Source organism: Arachis hypogaea, chromosome 19, assembly GCF_003086295.3.
Source record: "Arachis hypogaea cultivar Tifrunner chromosome 19, arahy.Tifrunner.gnm2.J5K5, whole genome shotgun sequence".
Taxonomy (NCBI): Eukaryota; Viridiplantae; Streptophyta; class Magnoliopsida; order Fabales; family Fabaceae; genus Arachis; species Arachis hypogaea.
The window spans coordinates 20,471,629-20,487,139 of record NC_092054.1 but is presented as its reverse complement, the minus strand read 5'-3'; the positions used below and the strand labels follow the sequence as shown (position 1 = coordinate 20,487,139).

The 15,511-nt window shown below is 40.5% G+C and overlaps 1 non-coding gene across 1 annotated transcript; it reads left to right on the top strand.

Moving 5' to 3' along the window:
- Positions 1 to 3,448: 3,448 nt before the first annotated feature.
- On the top strand, positions 3,449 to 3,556 carry LOC112780899 (small nucleolar RNA R71). The gene has a single exon (XR_003191705.1). It is a non-coding gene; the product is annotated as a small nucleolar RNA R71 (small nucleolar RNA).
- Positions 3,557 to 15,511: the final 11,955 nt, after the last annotated feature.

Genomic DNA, 15,511 nt, shown 5'->3' with positions numbered 1-15,511 from the left:
CCTCAATGTGAATGTCTCCTTCTATGAAAGCTCCAGCTGAGTAACATAGATGGCAAATAAGATGAGGAAAAGCTAGCCTTGCCCCAGGGGAGGGCTTTTCGGCTATTTTGTAGAGTTCAAGGGAGATGACTTCATGAACTTCTACTTCCTCTCCAATCATGATACTATGGATCATGATGGCCCGATCCACAGTAACTTCAGATCGGTTGCTAGTGGGGATGATGGAGCGTTGGATGAACTCCAACCATCCTCTAGCCACAGGCTTGAGGTCCAGTCTTCCTAATTGAACCGGCTTGCCTTTGGAGTCAATCTTCCATTGAGCTCCTTCCACACATATGTCCATGAGGACTTGGTCCAACCTTTGATTAAAGTTGACCCTTCTAGTGTAGGGGCGCGCATCTCCTTGCATCATGGGCAAGTTAAACGCCAACCTCACATTTTCCGGACTAAAATCTAAGTATTTCCCCCGAACCATGGTGAGATAATTTTTTGGATTCGGGTTCTTACTTTGATCATGGTTCCTAGTGATCCATGCATTGGCATAGAACTCTTGAACCATTAGGATGCCGACTTGTTGGATGGGGTTTGTTAGAACTTCCCAACCTCTTCTTTGGATTTCATGTCGGATCTCCGGATACTCATTTCTCTTGAGCTTGAAAGGGACCTCGGGGATCACCTTCTTCTTGGCCACAACATCATAGAAGTGGTCTTGATGGGCTTTGGAGATGAACCTTTCCATCTCCCATGACTCGGAGGTGGAAGCTTTTGTCTTCCCTTTCCCTTTTCTAGAGGATTCTCCGGTCTTAGGTGCCATCAATGGTAATGGAAAAACAAAAAGCTTATGCTTTTACCATACCAAACTTAGAATGTTGCTCGCCCTCGAGCAAGAAAAGAAAGAATAGATGAAGAAGAAGAAGAAATGGAGGAGAGGGAGAGGGAGAGGGAGATGTGTTTCGGTCAAGAAGGGGAAGAGAGGGTTGTGTTGTGTGAAAATGAGGAAGAATGGAGGGATTTATATAGGGAAGGGAGGGGGGTTAAGGTTCGGCCATATAGGGTGGGTTTGGGTGGGAAATTGATTTTGAATTTTGAAGGTAGGTGGAGTTTATGAGGTAGGTTTATGGGGAAGAGTGGATGGATGTGAGTGGTGAAGTGGTGATAGGGAAGAGAGATTGAGGTGATTGGTGAAGAGTTTTGGGGAAGAGTGTTTATAGGATTGTGTGAAAGAGGGGTGAGAAGAAGTGAGTGGAGGTAGGTGGGGATCCTGTGGGGTCCACAGATCCTGAGGTGATCCTGTGGGGTCCACAGATCCTGAGGTGTTCAAGGATTTATAACCTTGCACCAAATTAGGCATTCAAAATGCTCTTGCACACAACTCTGGGCGTTCAGCGCCAGATTGGTGCTTGTTCTGGGCGTTGAACGCCCATTTGTTGCCCATTTCTGGCGTTGAACGCCAGAACCATGCTTGTTCTGGGCGTTCAGCGCCAGCTCTTCTCCAGGGTGCATTTCTGGCGTTCAGCGCCAGAACCATGCTCTGTTCTGGCGTTGAATGCCCAAAACATGCTTCTTACTGGCATTTAAACGCCAGTAAGGTCTTCCTCCAGGGTGTGATTTTTCTTCTGCTGTTTTTGATTCTGTTTTCAATTTTTATATTTATTTTATGACTCCACATGATCATGAACCTAATAAAACATGAAAAACAATAAAAATAGAAATTAGATAAAAATTGGGTTGCCTCCCAACAAGCGCTTCTTTAATATCAATAGCTTGACAGTGGGCTCTCATGGAGCCTTACAGGTGTTCAGAGCATTGTTGAGACTCTCCAACACCAAACTTAGAGTTTGGATATGGGAGTTCAACACCAAACTTAGAGTTTGGTTGTGGCCTCCCAACACCAAACTTAGAGTTTGACTGTGGGGGCTCTAGTTGACTCTGCAATGAGAGAAGCTTACTGTGCTTCCTCTCCATGGGTACAGAGAGAGATCCTTGAGTTTTAAACACAAGGTTGTCCTCATTTAATTGAAGGATCAATTCTCCTCTGTCTACATCAATCACAGCTCTTGCTGTGGCTAGGAAGGGTCTTCCAAGGATGATAAATTCATCCTCATCCTTCCCAGTGTCTAGGACTATGAAATCAGCAGGGATGTAAAGGCCTTCAACCTTTACTAACACGTCCTCTACTTCAATCTAATGAGATTTTAGTGGCTTGCACCCCAAAGATTCCCAGTTTCTCTATTACAGAGAGGGGCATGGGGTTTATCCCTGAACCAAGGTCACACAGAGCCTTTTCAAAGATCATGTTGCCTATGGTACAAGGTATTACGAACTTTCCAGGATCCTGTTTCTTTTGAGGCAATGTCAGTTGATCCAGATCACTTAGTTCATTGGTGAACAAGGGAGGTTCATCTTCCCAAGTCTCAATACCAAATAATTTGGCATTCAGCTTCATGATTGCACCAAGGTACTTGGTAACTTGCTCTTCAGTAACATCTTCATTCTCTTCAGAAGAAGAATACTCTTCAGAGCTCATGAATGGCATAAGGAGGTTTAATGGAATTTCTATGGTCTCTAGATGAGCCTCAGATTCCTTTGGTTCCTCAAAGGGAAACTCCTTATTGATCACTGGACGTCCCAGGAGGTCTTCCTCCTTGGGATTCACGTCCTCTCCTTCTATTACAGGTTCAGCCATGGTGATTAATTCAATGGCCTTGCACTCTCCTTTTGGATTTTGTTATGTATTGCTTGGGAGAGTACTAGGAGGGATTTCAGTGATCCTTTTACTCAGCTGGCCCACTTGTGCTTCCAAATTTCTAATGGAAGACCTTATTTCATTCATGAAACTTACAGTGGCCTTGGACAGATCAGAGACTAAGTTTGCTAAATTAGAGGTATTTTGTTCAGAGTTCTCTGTCTGTTGCTGAGTGGATGATGGAAAAGGTTTATTAATGTTAAACCTGTTTCTTCCACCATTATTAAAGCCTTGTTGAGGCTTTTGTTGATCCTTCCATGAGAGATTTGGATGATTTTTCCATGACGGATTATAGGTGTTTCCATAAGGTTCACCTAAGTAATTTACCTCTGCTATTGCAGGGTTTTCAAGATCATAAGCTTCTTCTTCAGAAGATGCCTCTTGAGTACTGTTGGATGCAGCTTGCATTCCATTCAGACTCTGAGAAATTATATTGACTTGCTGAGTCAATATTTTATTCTGAGCCAATATGGCATTCAGAGTATCAATTTCAAGAACTCCCTTCTTTATAGGCGTCCCATTACTCACAGGATTCCTCTCAGAAGTGTACATGAATTGGTTATTAGCAACCATGTCAATGAGTTCTTGAGCTTCTGCAGGCGTTTTCTTTAGGTGAATGGATCCACCTACAGAGGTATCCAATGACATTTTAGCTAATTCAGACAGACCATCATAGAATATATCCAGGATGGTCCATTCTGAAAGCATGTCAGAAGGACACTTTTTGGTTAGTTCTTTGTATATCTCCCAAGCTTCATAGAGGGATTCACCTTCTTTCTGTCTGAAGGTCTGAACATCCACTCTAAGCTTACTCAGCTTTTGAGGAGGAAAGAACTTGGCTAAGAAAGTCGTGACCAGCTTATCCCAAGAGTTCAGGCTGTCTTTGGGTTGAGAGTCCAACCACACTCTAGCTCTGTCTCTTACAGCAAAAGGGAAAAGCATGAGCCTGTAGACTTCAGGATCTACTCCATTAGTCTTAACAGTATCACAGATATGCAAGAATTCAGTTAAGAACTGAAAGGGATCTTCAGATGGAAGTCCATGAAACTTGCAGTTCTGCTGCATCAGAGAAACTAGCTGAGGTTTCAGCTCAAAATTATTTGCTCCAATAGCAGAAATGGAGATGCTTCTTCCATGTAAATTGGAATTTGGTGCAGTAAAGTCACCAAGCATCCTCCTTGCATTATTATTATTTTTAGCTGCCATGTCCTCTTCCTGTTCAAAAATTTCTGAAAGGTTATCTATGGATTGTTGTAATGTAGCTTCTCTTAGTTTCCTCTTCAGAGTCCTTTCAGGTTCTGGATCTGCTTCAACAAGAATATTCTTGTCCTTGCTCCTGCTCATATGACAAAGAAGAGGGCACAGAAAAATAATAATAATAATAATAGGGATCCTTTATACCACAGTATAGAGGTCCTTGTGTGAGTAGAAGAAAAGAAGAAGAAAATCTGAACTCAGAGAGAGAGAGGGAGTTCGGATTTTTGGTGAGTGATGTGAGGAGGAGATGTTAGTGGATGAATAAATAAATAGAATAAGATGAGAGAGGGAAAATTTCGAAAAAATTTTTGAAAAAGAGTTAGTGATTTTCAAAAACAGTTTTTGAAAAAGGTTAGTAGTTTTTCGAAAATAGAAATCAAAAATTAAAATAGTTAGTTAATTAAAAAGAAATTTTGAAAAAGAGGGAAGATATTTTTGAAAATTAGAGAGATAGGGTTAGTTAGGTGGTTTTGAAAAAGATAGGAAACAAACAAAGAGTTAGTTAGTTAGTTGAAACAACTTTGAAAATCAATTTTGAAAAGATAAGAAGATAAGAAGTTAGAAAAGATATTTTAAAATCAAATTTTTGAAAAAGATATGATTTTGAAAAAGATAAGATAAAAAGATATTTTTGAAAAGATATGATTGAAATTAGTTTTGAAAAAGATTTGATTTTTAAAATCACAATTAATGACTTGATTCATAAGAAATCATAAGATATGATTCTAGAACTTAAAGTTTGAATCTTTCTTGACAAGCAAGTAACAAACTTGAAATTTTTGAATCAAAACATTAATTAATGAGAATATTTTCGAAAATATGATGTAAAATTAAGAAAAATATTTTTGAAAAATATTTTTGGAATTTTCGAAAATAGATAAGAAAAATGAAAAAGATTTGATTTTTGAAAAAGATATTGAAAAGATAAGATTTTTAAATTGAAAATTTGATTTGACTCATAAGAAACAATTGAATTTTAAAAATTTTTGAAAAAGTCAACTCAAATTTTCGAAAATTTATGAGAGAAAAAGGGGAAGATATTTTTTTTATTTTTTGAATTTTTAATGATGAGAGAGAAAAATATGAAAATGATGCAATGCATGAAAATTTTGGATCAAAACAATGAATGCATGCAAGAATGCTATGAATGTTAAGATGAACACCAAGAACACTATGAAGATCATGATGAACATCAAGAACTTATTTTTGAAAAATTTTCAAGAAAAGAAAACATGCAAGACACCAAACTTAGAAATTTTTCATGTATAGACACTATGAATGCAAGAATGCATATGAAAAACACCATACAACACAAAACAATAAAATATGAAGATCAATCAAGAAGGTTTATCAAGAACAACTTAAAGATCATGATGAATACAATGCATGAATGCAATTTTCGAAAAATGCAAGATGAGTATGCAATTGACACCAAACTTAAAAATTGAATCAAGACTCAAACAAGAAACACAAAATATTTTTGATTTTTATGATTTTCTAAATTTTTTTTGGTATTTGTCGAAAATTAATTTGAAAAAAAAAATAAGGATTCCAAAATTTTTAATATGAATTCCAGGAATCTTTGTACTCTTAGTCTAAAGCTCCAATATGAGAGTTAGGCATGGCTTAATAGCCAGCCAAGCTTTAGCATGTAACATCAGAACATACTGCTCATTACTTATCAAATTAACTTGCCTCTATGCTGATGGTTGGAAGCCCCTATCCAAAAGAATTAGACATGGCTTTACAGCCAGCCAGGCTCCAACATTTTTCATGAAACTCTAGAATTCATTCTTAAAAATTTAGAATAATTTTTGAAAACAAATGAGGAATTTTTGAAAGATTTTTGAAAATTTTTTTTTAAAATATTTTTTTTTGAAAACAAAATAAGAAGAAAATTACCTAATCTGAGCAACATGATGAACCGTTAGTTGTCCAAACTCGAACAATCCCCGGCAACGGCGCCAAAAACTTGGTGCACGAAATTGTGATCTCTGGTAATGGCTCCAAAAACTTGGTGCTCTAATCTCAATTCATAATTTGTCACAACTTCGATACAACTAACCAGCAAGTGCACTGGGTCGTCCAAGTAATAAACCTTACGTGAGTAAGGGTCGATCCCACGGAGATTGTTGGTATGAAGCAAGCTATGGTCACCTTGTAAATCTCAGTCAGGCGGATATAAAATAATTATGGATTTTTCGAAATTAAATAATAAAAGAAGGATAGAAATACTTATGTAAATCATTGGTGAGAATTTCAGATAAGCGCATAGAGATGCTTTCGTTCCTCTGAACCTCTTCTTTCCTGCTGCCTTCATCCAATCAATCCTACTCCTTTCCATGGCTGGCTTTATGTAAGGACATCACCTTTGTCAATGGCTACTTTTAATCCTCTCTGGAAAATGGTCCAAATGCTCTGTCACAGCACGGCTAATCGTCTGGAGGCATCACCCTTGTCGATGGCTGCGTCCTATTCCTCTCTGTGAAAATGGTCCGATGCGCTATCACTGCATGGCTAATCATCTGGAGGTTCTCGATCATACTGGAATAGGATTTACTATCCTTTTGCGTCTGTCACTACGCCCAGCACTCGCGAGTTTGAAGTACGTCACAGTCATTCAATCCCAGAGTCCTACTCGGAATACCACAGACAAGGTTTAGACTTTCCGGACTCTCATGAATGCCGCCATCAATCTAGCTTATACCACGAAGATTCTGATTAAGAGATCCAAGAGATACTCATTCAATCTAAGGTAGAACGGAAGTGGTTGTCAGGCACGCGTTCATTGGGAATGATGATGATTGTCACATTCATCACATTCAGGTTGAAGTGCGAATGGATATCTTAGAAGCGGAATAAGTTGAGTTGAATAGAAAAATAGTAGTACTTTGCATTAATCTTTGAGGAACAGCAGAGCTCCACACTTTAATCTATGGAGTGTAGAAACTCTACCGTTTGAAAATACATAAGTGAAGAAGGTCCAGGCATGGCCGAATGGCCAGCCCTCAAACGTGATCACAGGATCAGAAATACAATCCAGGATATCTAATACAATAGTAAAAGGTCCTATTTATAATAAACTAGCTACTAGGGTTTACAGAAGTAAGTAATTGATGCATAAATCCACTTCCGGGGCCCACTTGGTGTGTGCTTGGGCTGAGCTTGAAGTCTACACGTGGAGAGGTCATTCTTGGAGTTGAACGCCAGCTTTTGTGCCAGTTTGGGTGTTGAACTCCACTTTGCAACTTGTTTCTGGCGCTGGACACCAGAATTGGGCAGAGAGCTAGCGTTGAACGCCAGTTTGTGTCATCTAAACTTGGGCAAAGTATGGACTATTATATATTTCTGGAAAGCCCTGGATGTCTACTTTCCAACGCAATTGAAAGTGCGCCATTTTGAGTTATATATCTCCAGAAAATCCATTTTGAGTGCAGGGAGGTCAGAATCCAACAGCATCAGCAGTTCTTCTTCAACCTCTGAATCTGATTTTTGCTCAAGTCCCTCAATTTCAGCCAGAAAATACCTGAAATCACAGAAAAACACACAAACTCATAGTAAAGTCCAGAAATGTGAATTTAACATAAAAACTAATGAAAACATCCCTAAAAGTAACTAGATTCTACTAAAAACATACTAAAAACAATGCCAAAAAGCGTATAAATTATCCGCTCATCAGTGTTACAAAACCAACCAAAAAAATCATAATATGGTTGCTTCTTCTGCAAACAAAATAGCATATACAACAATCACCACTTGATTCTTAACACATTCCTCACAAACTCACTACTTTAACATCATCAAAACTTGGAAATACCTTGAAGTAAGGATGCCCGAAGAGCAATCTATTTGGGTTTCCCATCATGTGTGACCTAGAGAGAATACAACATATATCCCACACTTTCATTTAGGGTATTTTACTTTTTTAAAAGAGTAAATAGCAATTTCTGACCATGAAAGATTCAGACGTTGACAGAATGACCATGAAATATTGAAACTAAAGTTGTACCCATATAAGATAAGTTTCGTTTGACAAAATGACCAATTGTTAAATTTTTATTAATAATTCTGTAACTACCCCTATTCTTTCCTCTTCATTCCTCATTTTTCTTCTATAACCACCATCACTTTCGCTCCAAAATCCACTACCTCCTCCTCCTCCTCCTTCTCTGTTACCACCACCACCATGATCAGAGTTTCATAGTCATCCTCCACCATTGTCGTCCATCACTGCAGCCATTTCTCATATTTATCATCATCTTCTACTAACACCACCACATCAGAATCATAGATTTAACATCATTCACCATTAACTATACTTAAAAAATAGTCACAAAAAAAAATCACACAATAATATAGAAATTTCACAAGTCAATAATAAAAAATTTGAGTAAAAATCACTAAAAAGCTAAAAGCAGTTACATTCATAGCACGAATAAAAAAATAGAGGTTGAAGGTTGAGAGAGAGATAAAATATTCAAAGAACCATCCAAAGACTGTAAAAATCAATCTGTTAATAATCCATGGAATAGAATCCATAAAAGAAAAGAAATGTATTCTTCTATCTTTAACCAAGCCCTTGAAGGTTGAAGTAAAATTGTTCTTTCGTAAGAGTTATATAAAGACTATTACAAAGATCCAAACTAATTAACAAAGTTAGACATGAATACATGATTCCAAATGTCTCTTTGCACCTTTAACAATGAATCCATGAAGTACTGATAACCAAAATAAATCTTACATCATCAGTTGTTAAAAATTTCCTAAATGAATCGGGAATTGAATTAAGAGAATTTAGAAAATTCTACAAATCGAGAATTCCCACTGTGAAACTACGAACCTTCTTTCCCTATAAGGTTCCTCACCTTCTTTCTGCTTCTGCTTCAACAAAACACTGGCGGCGATGATTTGGGGGCGGTGGAGGTGACTGAAAGTTCTTCATTGAGATCAACAACACCGTCTCCATCACCGCCAGAAATCTCCATAATGATGTTGCCAAAGACTGCGTCATCGAGGCTCTTATCAACATCTCTGTCAGTTTCCCTTCAGCTCCTTCACAGTGGAGGAGATCGAGGCCAATGTCGTTTCTACTACCGGCAGCTCCGAGTAGACCAACTACATCGTTGTCTAAAACCACATTCTCGCACAGTGGCACCCCAACATCAATGCGTGGCTCACGCGCAATCGAGCCCTCCAATTGACCCTTTCCGAACACAAAGGGTTAGTCAATTTCAGTGGCGGCTGAGCCAACTAAGAGAGGAAGAGGAAATGAGGAGTGAGGCAAAAGCAAAGGCAAGACATAGAGAGAGGAGGGTAGCAATGACGATGGCTAAAGGCAAGGGAGGAAGGTGGAGCAAGAAAAGGGAAAAAAGAAAAGATGGTTGTAGTGGCGGCATCGGGAGAGTGAGAAGCAAAGGCGGCAGAGGAAGAAAGGACGAGGAGGGAGGAGTAGTAGAAAAAAAGAAAGGAAGGAGAGATAGGGAAAAAGAGGTGGGAATAGAGGAGTAGATCTGGTAGGATGGTGGATTTTGTAGCAGAGATAGTGGTGGTTATGGAAGGATTATGAGGAAGGACAAAGAAAGGAGAAGGATATTTATGGAATTATCAATAAAAATTTAACAATTAGTTATTTTTGTCGAACAATACTTATCTTATATGGGTACAACTTACTTTCAATATTTCATAGTCAGTTTTGTTAGTCTCTGAATCTTTTATGGTCAGAAATAGCTATTTACTCTTTTTAAAATGCCTCCTACCCACAACAATGGTGCTTTCAATGCTCAGCTTGTAAAAACCAGAGTTTTACGTAAAAACCCCTTAAGTAGAGTAGAATAATTTAATTCCCCAAAATAGGTTCAAAAATATAAAAATATTTTTTTTTAAATATAAAGGTGATATTCGAATTCAGTGAATTTTTCTGAGTGGAAAAATATTTCGTTCTGAAAAATTTTGCGTAAATATATGTACCGGTAGATTGGCTGGCAGTACTGGCTTAAGTCTGTCTGGTACTGCGAGAGAGAGAGAATAAAATAGTAGAAAATCTTAGTAAAGTATTTGAAATAGCAAACCGGGCACTTATTCTAAAGGTTTTGGCCCAAAGTTAGGCCAAACGAACTAAAAACGCTACGCGGTTGGACTGGGCTCAAGCCCAACATATATATAAAATCATAAATGAGCCAAGAAAGCTCATTTTTAGCATAAGAGGGAGAGAGGAACGTGACATTGAGAGAGAAGAGTATCCACCATTGACACTATTCATCATCTCCTTCTTTTGGCCATATCTTGAGCTACGGTGCTTGGTTTGACGAATAGTTTGCGGCCACGCGAAGCTCTTACCGAGTCCTTCCTTTCTAATCGATCAAAGTTGGTACGAAACTCTTTTTCTAAGCTCCATTTCTCTGCCCTATGTCATTTTCAAAAATGGCAATTGGGTTATTGAGTTTCTTTGTGTTCTTATTGTTTAGGTGTAATCTAGCTTGGGTGAGTAGTGGGTTTTACCCCAAAACTCATTGGACAAGGTAAGATATCTGTTCATACCCTGGGTCGAGCTATCCGACCCGGGTTGATTGAAGACAAAACAACCGACCTCTTCAGGTCAGGTCCCCCGACCTCTTCTTTAAAAGAGTTTGGCCAAATCGCCACAAGAAGCCTAAGAAGGCCCAAAACTAAGGGACATAGCCCAGTCTAAAGGCAACTAAAGCCTAGAAAGATAAAGGCGGCCCCCCTTAGAGATAAGATGACTTCACTTAAAAAGATAAGATAAGATAACTAACTTATCTTATCTAGAAAGGTCAGCCCACACTTCTATAAATACACTGGAGCACCCAGGTATAACTCATACTCCAATTTTCTACTAAAACTTGCTCAAAGCCTATGCTAACTTAAGTATCAGAGTCTCTTGCAGGTACCCCCACCCTCCGGTGATCAAGGATCAGCAGTTTCATCAAGTCAAGCAAGTCAGACACGACAGTTCCAGCCACCATAACAGATCTTATCCGAGATCAACCTTCAATTTCAGGTAACCCTCGGAATATTGGCGCCGTTGCTGGGGAACCTGGAAGTCATCCCATCCTCATGGCGGACAACCTTGACAACGATCACTACTCCGGTTTGGAAGAAAGAACCCCGCTTAAAAATACAAAGGTCACATCAAAAGATGCACCTCAAAACAAGGGGGATAAACAACCCTCCAACACAGAAATATTGAAAGCTATCCAAGAACAACAGGATCATCTCAAACAGCTTGAACAGGAGGCTGAACATCTGTAGGAGGCTGAAAGAGACCTCCGAAGAGAAGCTAGACGTTGCCGAGAGCTAGAGGTCAAGCTCGCAAAACTCAAAGCAGATCTCAAGACCAGAACTGCTCATCCCAACCATGAAGATAACTCCCAAAAAGACCAAGATCCCTTCACCAAAGAGATCATGAAAGCTAAAGTCCCAAAGGATTTTAAATCCCTCGACATGACTTCATACAACGGTACCTCAGATCCAAGCCATCATCTCAGCAATTTCAGAAGCAGAATGTATCTCACTGACACCTCGGATGCCGTTCGGTGTAAAGCCTTCCCGACTACCCTCACAAAGACAGCAATAAAGTGGTTCAACGGTTTGCCTCCTAGATCCATCACAAGTTTTGACGACTTAGCCAAAAAATTCCTTGCCAAATTCTCCAACCAAAAGGACAAAGCCAAACACGCCCCAAGCCTGTTAGGGATCAAGCAAGGAGATCAGGAAAGTCTTCGCATCTACATGGAAAGATTCAACAAAGCATGTCTGGATATACAAAGCCTGCCAACTGAAGCAGCCATCATAGGTCGTATCAATGGCCTGCGAGAAGGACCTTTTAATCACTCTATATAAAAAAAGCATCCAACATCTCTGAACGAGGTACAAGAAAGGGCAGAGAAGTATATCAACATGGAGGAGAACTATCGATTAAGAGAAACCTCAAAACCTGGATTTTTCTACCCCTCTCGGGACAAGGATAAAGAGTCCAAGAAAAAAAAGATCAATCCAGTGAGAAGCCTAAAAAATACCACAATTATACCCCTCTTCGGGTATCTCTTGTGGATGTTTACCGAGAAATATGCAACACTGAGAAGATCCCACCACCCCGCCCAATCAAAAGCAAAAAAGGATGGGAAAGTCGGATAGAGTACTGCGAATATCACCGAATCTATGGACACCCCACCAACGAATGCTATGACCTAAAGAACGTCATAGAGAAGCTAGCCCGGGAAGGAAGACTAAATAGGGAAGACTAAATAGGTTCTTGGCTAACAAAACTGACAAACCAAGGAAGAGAAGACGGGACAAAGAGGTCGGATGGGTTGAACGACCACCCCATACTTCTGAGAGACATGTTCATATGATAAATGGAGGATTCCCAGGAGGAGGGATCTCTAAATCATATTACAAAAGACACCTTAAAGAGGTATATCATGAAAGGGGAAGAAGAGAGGTCATCCGACCTCCCACAATTACCTTTACCCAAGAAGATGCAACGGGCGTCATCCCGGGACACGATGATCCCGTGGTCATCACTATCATATTGGCCAATGCTAATTTCCACAGAACACTAGTAGACCAAGGAAGCTCCACGGATATCTTGTTCAAATCCGCCTTTGACAAACTCGGTTTGATGGATAAAGAGCTCAGGGCATACCCGAATAGTTTGTTCGGATTGGGGGATACTCCAATCCAACCACTTGGATATATCTCACTACACACAACCTTTGGAAAGGGAACCCGGTCAAGGACACTCAATATAGACTACATCGTAGTCGACGTGAGCTCAGCCTACAACGCCCTAATAGGTCGGACAACACTGAACCAGCTCGCCGCAGTGGTTTCAACTCCACATCTGTGCATGAAGTTCCCAACTCCGGAAGGGATTGGCACGATAAAAGAAGATCAAAAAATTACACGACGCTATTACAATGAAAGTCTGAACCTCAAAGGCAACCCCAAAGGAGAGGAAGTCAACACTATTGAACTCGGGGGAGTTCGAGCTCGTGAGGAACTTCGTCCACAACCTGAAGGCGAGACTGAGGAGGTCGAAATTGGTGACGCCCAGGATAAGACGACAAATTTCGGGGTAACTTTAAAGGGAGATTTAAAAGAATCTCTGATACAATTCATAAAGGATAGTGCCGATCTCTTTGCGTGGAAAGCCGCAGACATGCCGAGCATAGATCCCAAACTAATATGCCACAAACTGGCGGTATACCCAGGATCTCGGCCAATGCAGCAGAAGCGTAGGAAGCTCGGACCGGAAAAGTCCCAAGCTGTGGAAGAACAGGTACTAGCCTTACTGGAGGCAGGATTTATAAGAGAGGTCAAGTACCCACTATGGTTAGCCAACGTTGTCTTGGTAAAAAAGTCAAATGGAAAGTGGCGGATGTGCACTAACTACACTGATCTCAATAAAGCCTGTCCAAAAGATCCCTACCCACTCCCAAGTATAGATGCTCTAGTGGATGCCTCTTCCGGATACAAATACCTCTCCTTCATGGATGCTTATTCATGATACAATCAAATCCCAATGTACCCACCCGACCAAGAAAATACCTCGTTCTTAACCCCAAAAGTGAACTACTGCTACATCGTCATGTCATTTGGGCTAAAAAATGCAGGAGCTACCTACCAAAGATTGATGAACAAAGTCTTTGCAGACCACATTGGGAAATTAATGGAAGTCTACGTAGACGATATGCTGGTAAAAACACAAAGTGAGGAATTCTTGTTGCCCGACCTAACCAAAGTATTTGACACCATCAGAAAGCATGGAATGCGACTTAATCCTGCAAAATGTACCTTTGCAGTAGAAGCTGACAAATTCTTGGGCTTCATACTCATGCAAAGAGGAATCGAGGCAAACCCAGATAAATGTCAGGCTATACTAGACATGAAAAGCCCGACTTGCGTCAAAGAAGTACAACAGCTCAACGGTAGACTTGCAGCCCTGTCCAGGTTTCTAGTCGTGTCAGCCATCAGATCTCTTCCCTTTTACTCCACATTAAGGAAAGGAAAGAGGTTTAAGTAGACAACAGAGTGTGAGCAAGCCTTCCAAGACTTCAAAAAATTCTTGGGGCAACCACCAGTTCTTACCCGACCACAGGAAGAAGAAGTACTCATATTATACCTCGCATTGGGAAATCGGGAAATCGCTTCAGCACTAGTCAGAGAAGACGAAGGTGGGCATCAACCCATCTACTTCATCAGCAAAGCTTTACAAGGGGTCGAGCTAAACTATCAAAAGATAGAAAAGATTTCCTACGCACTCATACTGACTTCTCGATGACTTCGCCCGTACTTTCAAGCGCACACTATCAAAGTTCGGACCAACCAGCACATAAAAGGCATCCTACAGAAGACAGACTTAGTGGGAAGAATCCTATAGTGGGCGATCAAGTTATCTGAATTCGATCTTCAATATGAAGCTCGGACAGCCATTAAATCACAGTACCTGGCCGACTTCATAGCCGAGTACACTGATACCCTGGGAACTCCCACAAGATGGAATCTCTACGTGGATGGCTCTTTAAACAAAACCGGGAGTGGCGCAGGTGTGATAATAGAAAGCGATCAGGGAACCCAAATCGAACTCTCATTAAAGTTCGAATTCCCTGCTTCAAACAACCAAGCTGAATATGAGGCATTACTGACTGGTTTGAGGCTGGCTAAGGAGGTAGGAGTTCAAAAGCTCACCATCTTCAAATAGAAGGGAGCTACCAATCTAAGGATCCCACTATGAAAAAGTATCTGGACAAGACCAGAGAACAGCCTGAACAACTCGGGGAATATGAGATCCAACATATACCTTGGGAACAGAATGCTCGAGCTGATGCACTCTCAAAGTTAGTCAGCACCAAACCAGGGGGCAATAATAGAAGCCTCATCTAGGAAACGCTACAAAGCCCATCAATCTCAGAGAAAGAAAAGGTCCTAACCATATCAGTTCAAGATCAAGGGTGGATGACCCCCATAATCAATTACCTTAAGTCAGAGGCACTCCCCACGGATAAGAAGGAGGTAAAGAGGTTGATATGAGAAGCACAGTATTACACCATAGTAGGCGACATCTTATATAGGAGAGGGATCTCAACACCCCTCCTAAAATGCGTACCGACCCCCAATACAAGGGAAGTCCTAGAAGAAGTATACAGTGGCATGTGTGGCAACCACTTGGGGGAACGAGCTCTTTCTAAAAAGGTACTACGAGCTGGATTCTTCTGGCCAACCTTACAAAAAGAAGCGACAGAGTTCGTCAAGACATGCCCTCCATGTCAGAAGCATGCTAACTTCCACATCGCTCCACCAGAAGAGCTCATCAGTGTAACGTCACCTTGGCCATTTGCAAAGTGGGGGCTCGACCTCCTCGGACCCTTTCCCCAAGGATCAGGACAAGTCAAGTTCCTCATCGTAGGGGTAGACTATTTCACAAAAGATTGAGGCAGAGCCCCTAGCTAATGCCACCGCTCAAAGAAGTCAGAAATTTTTATACAG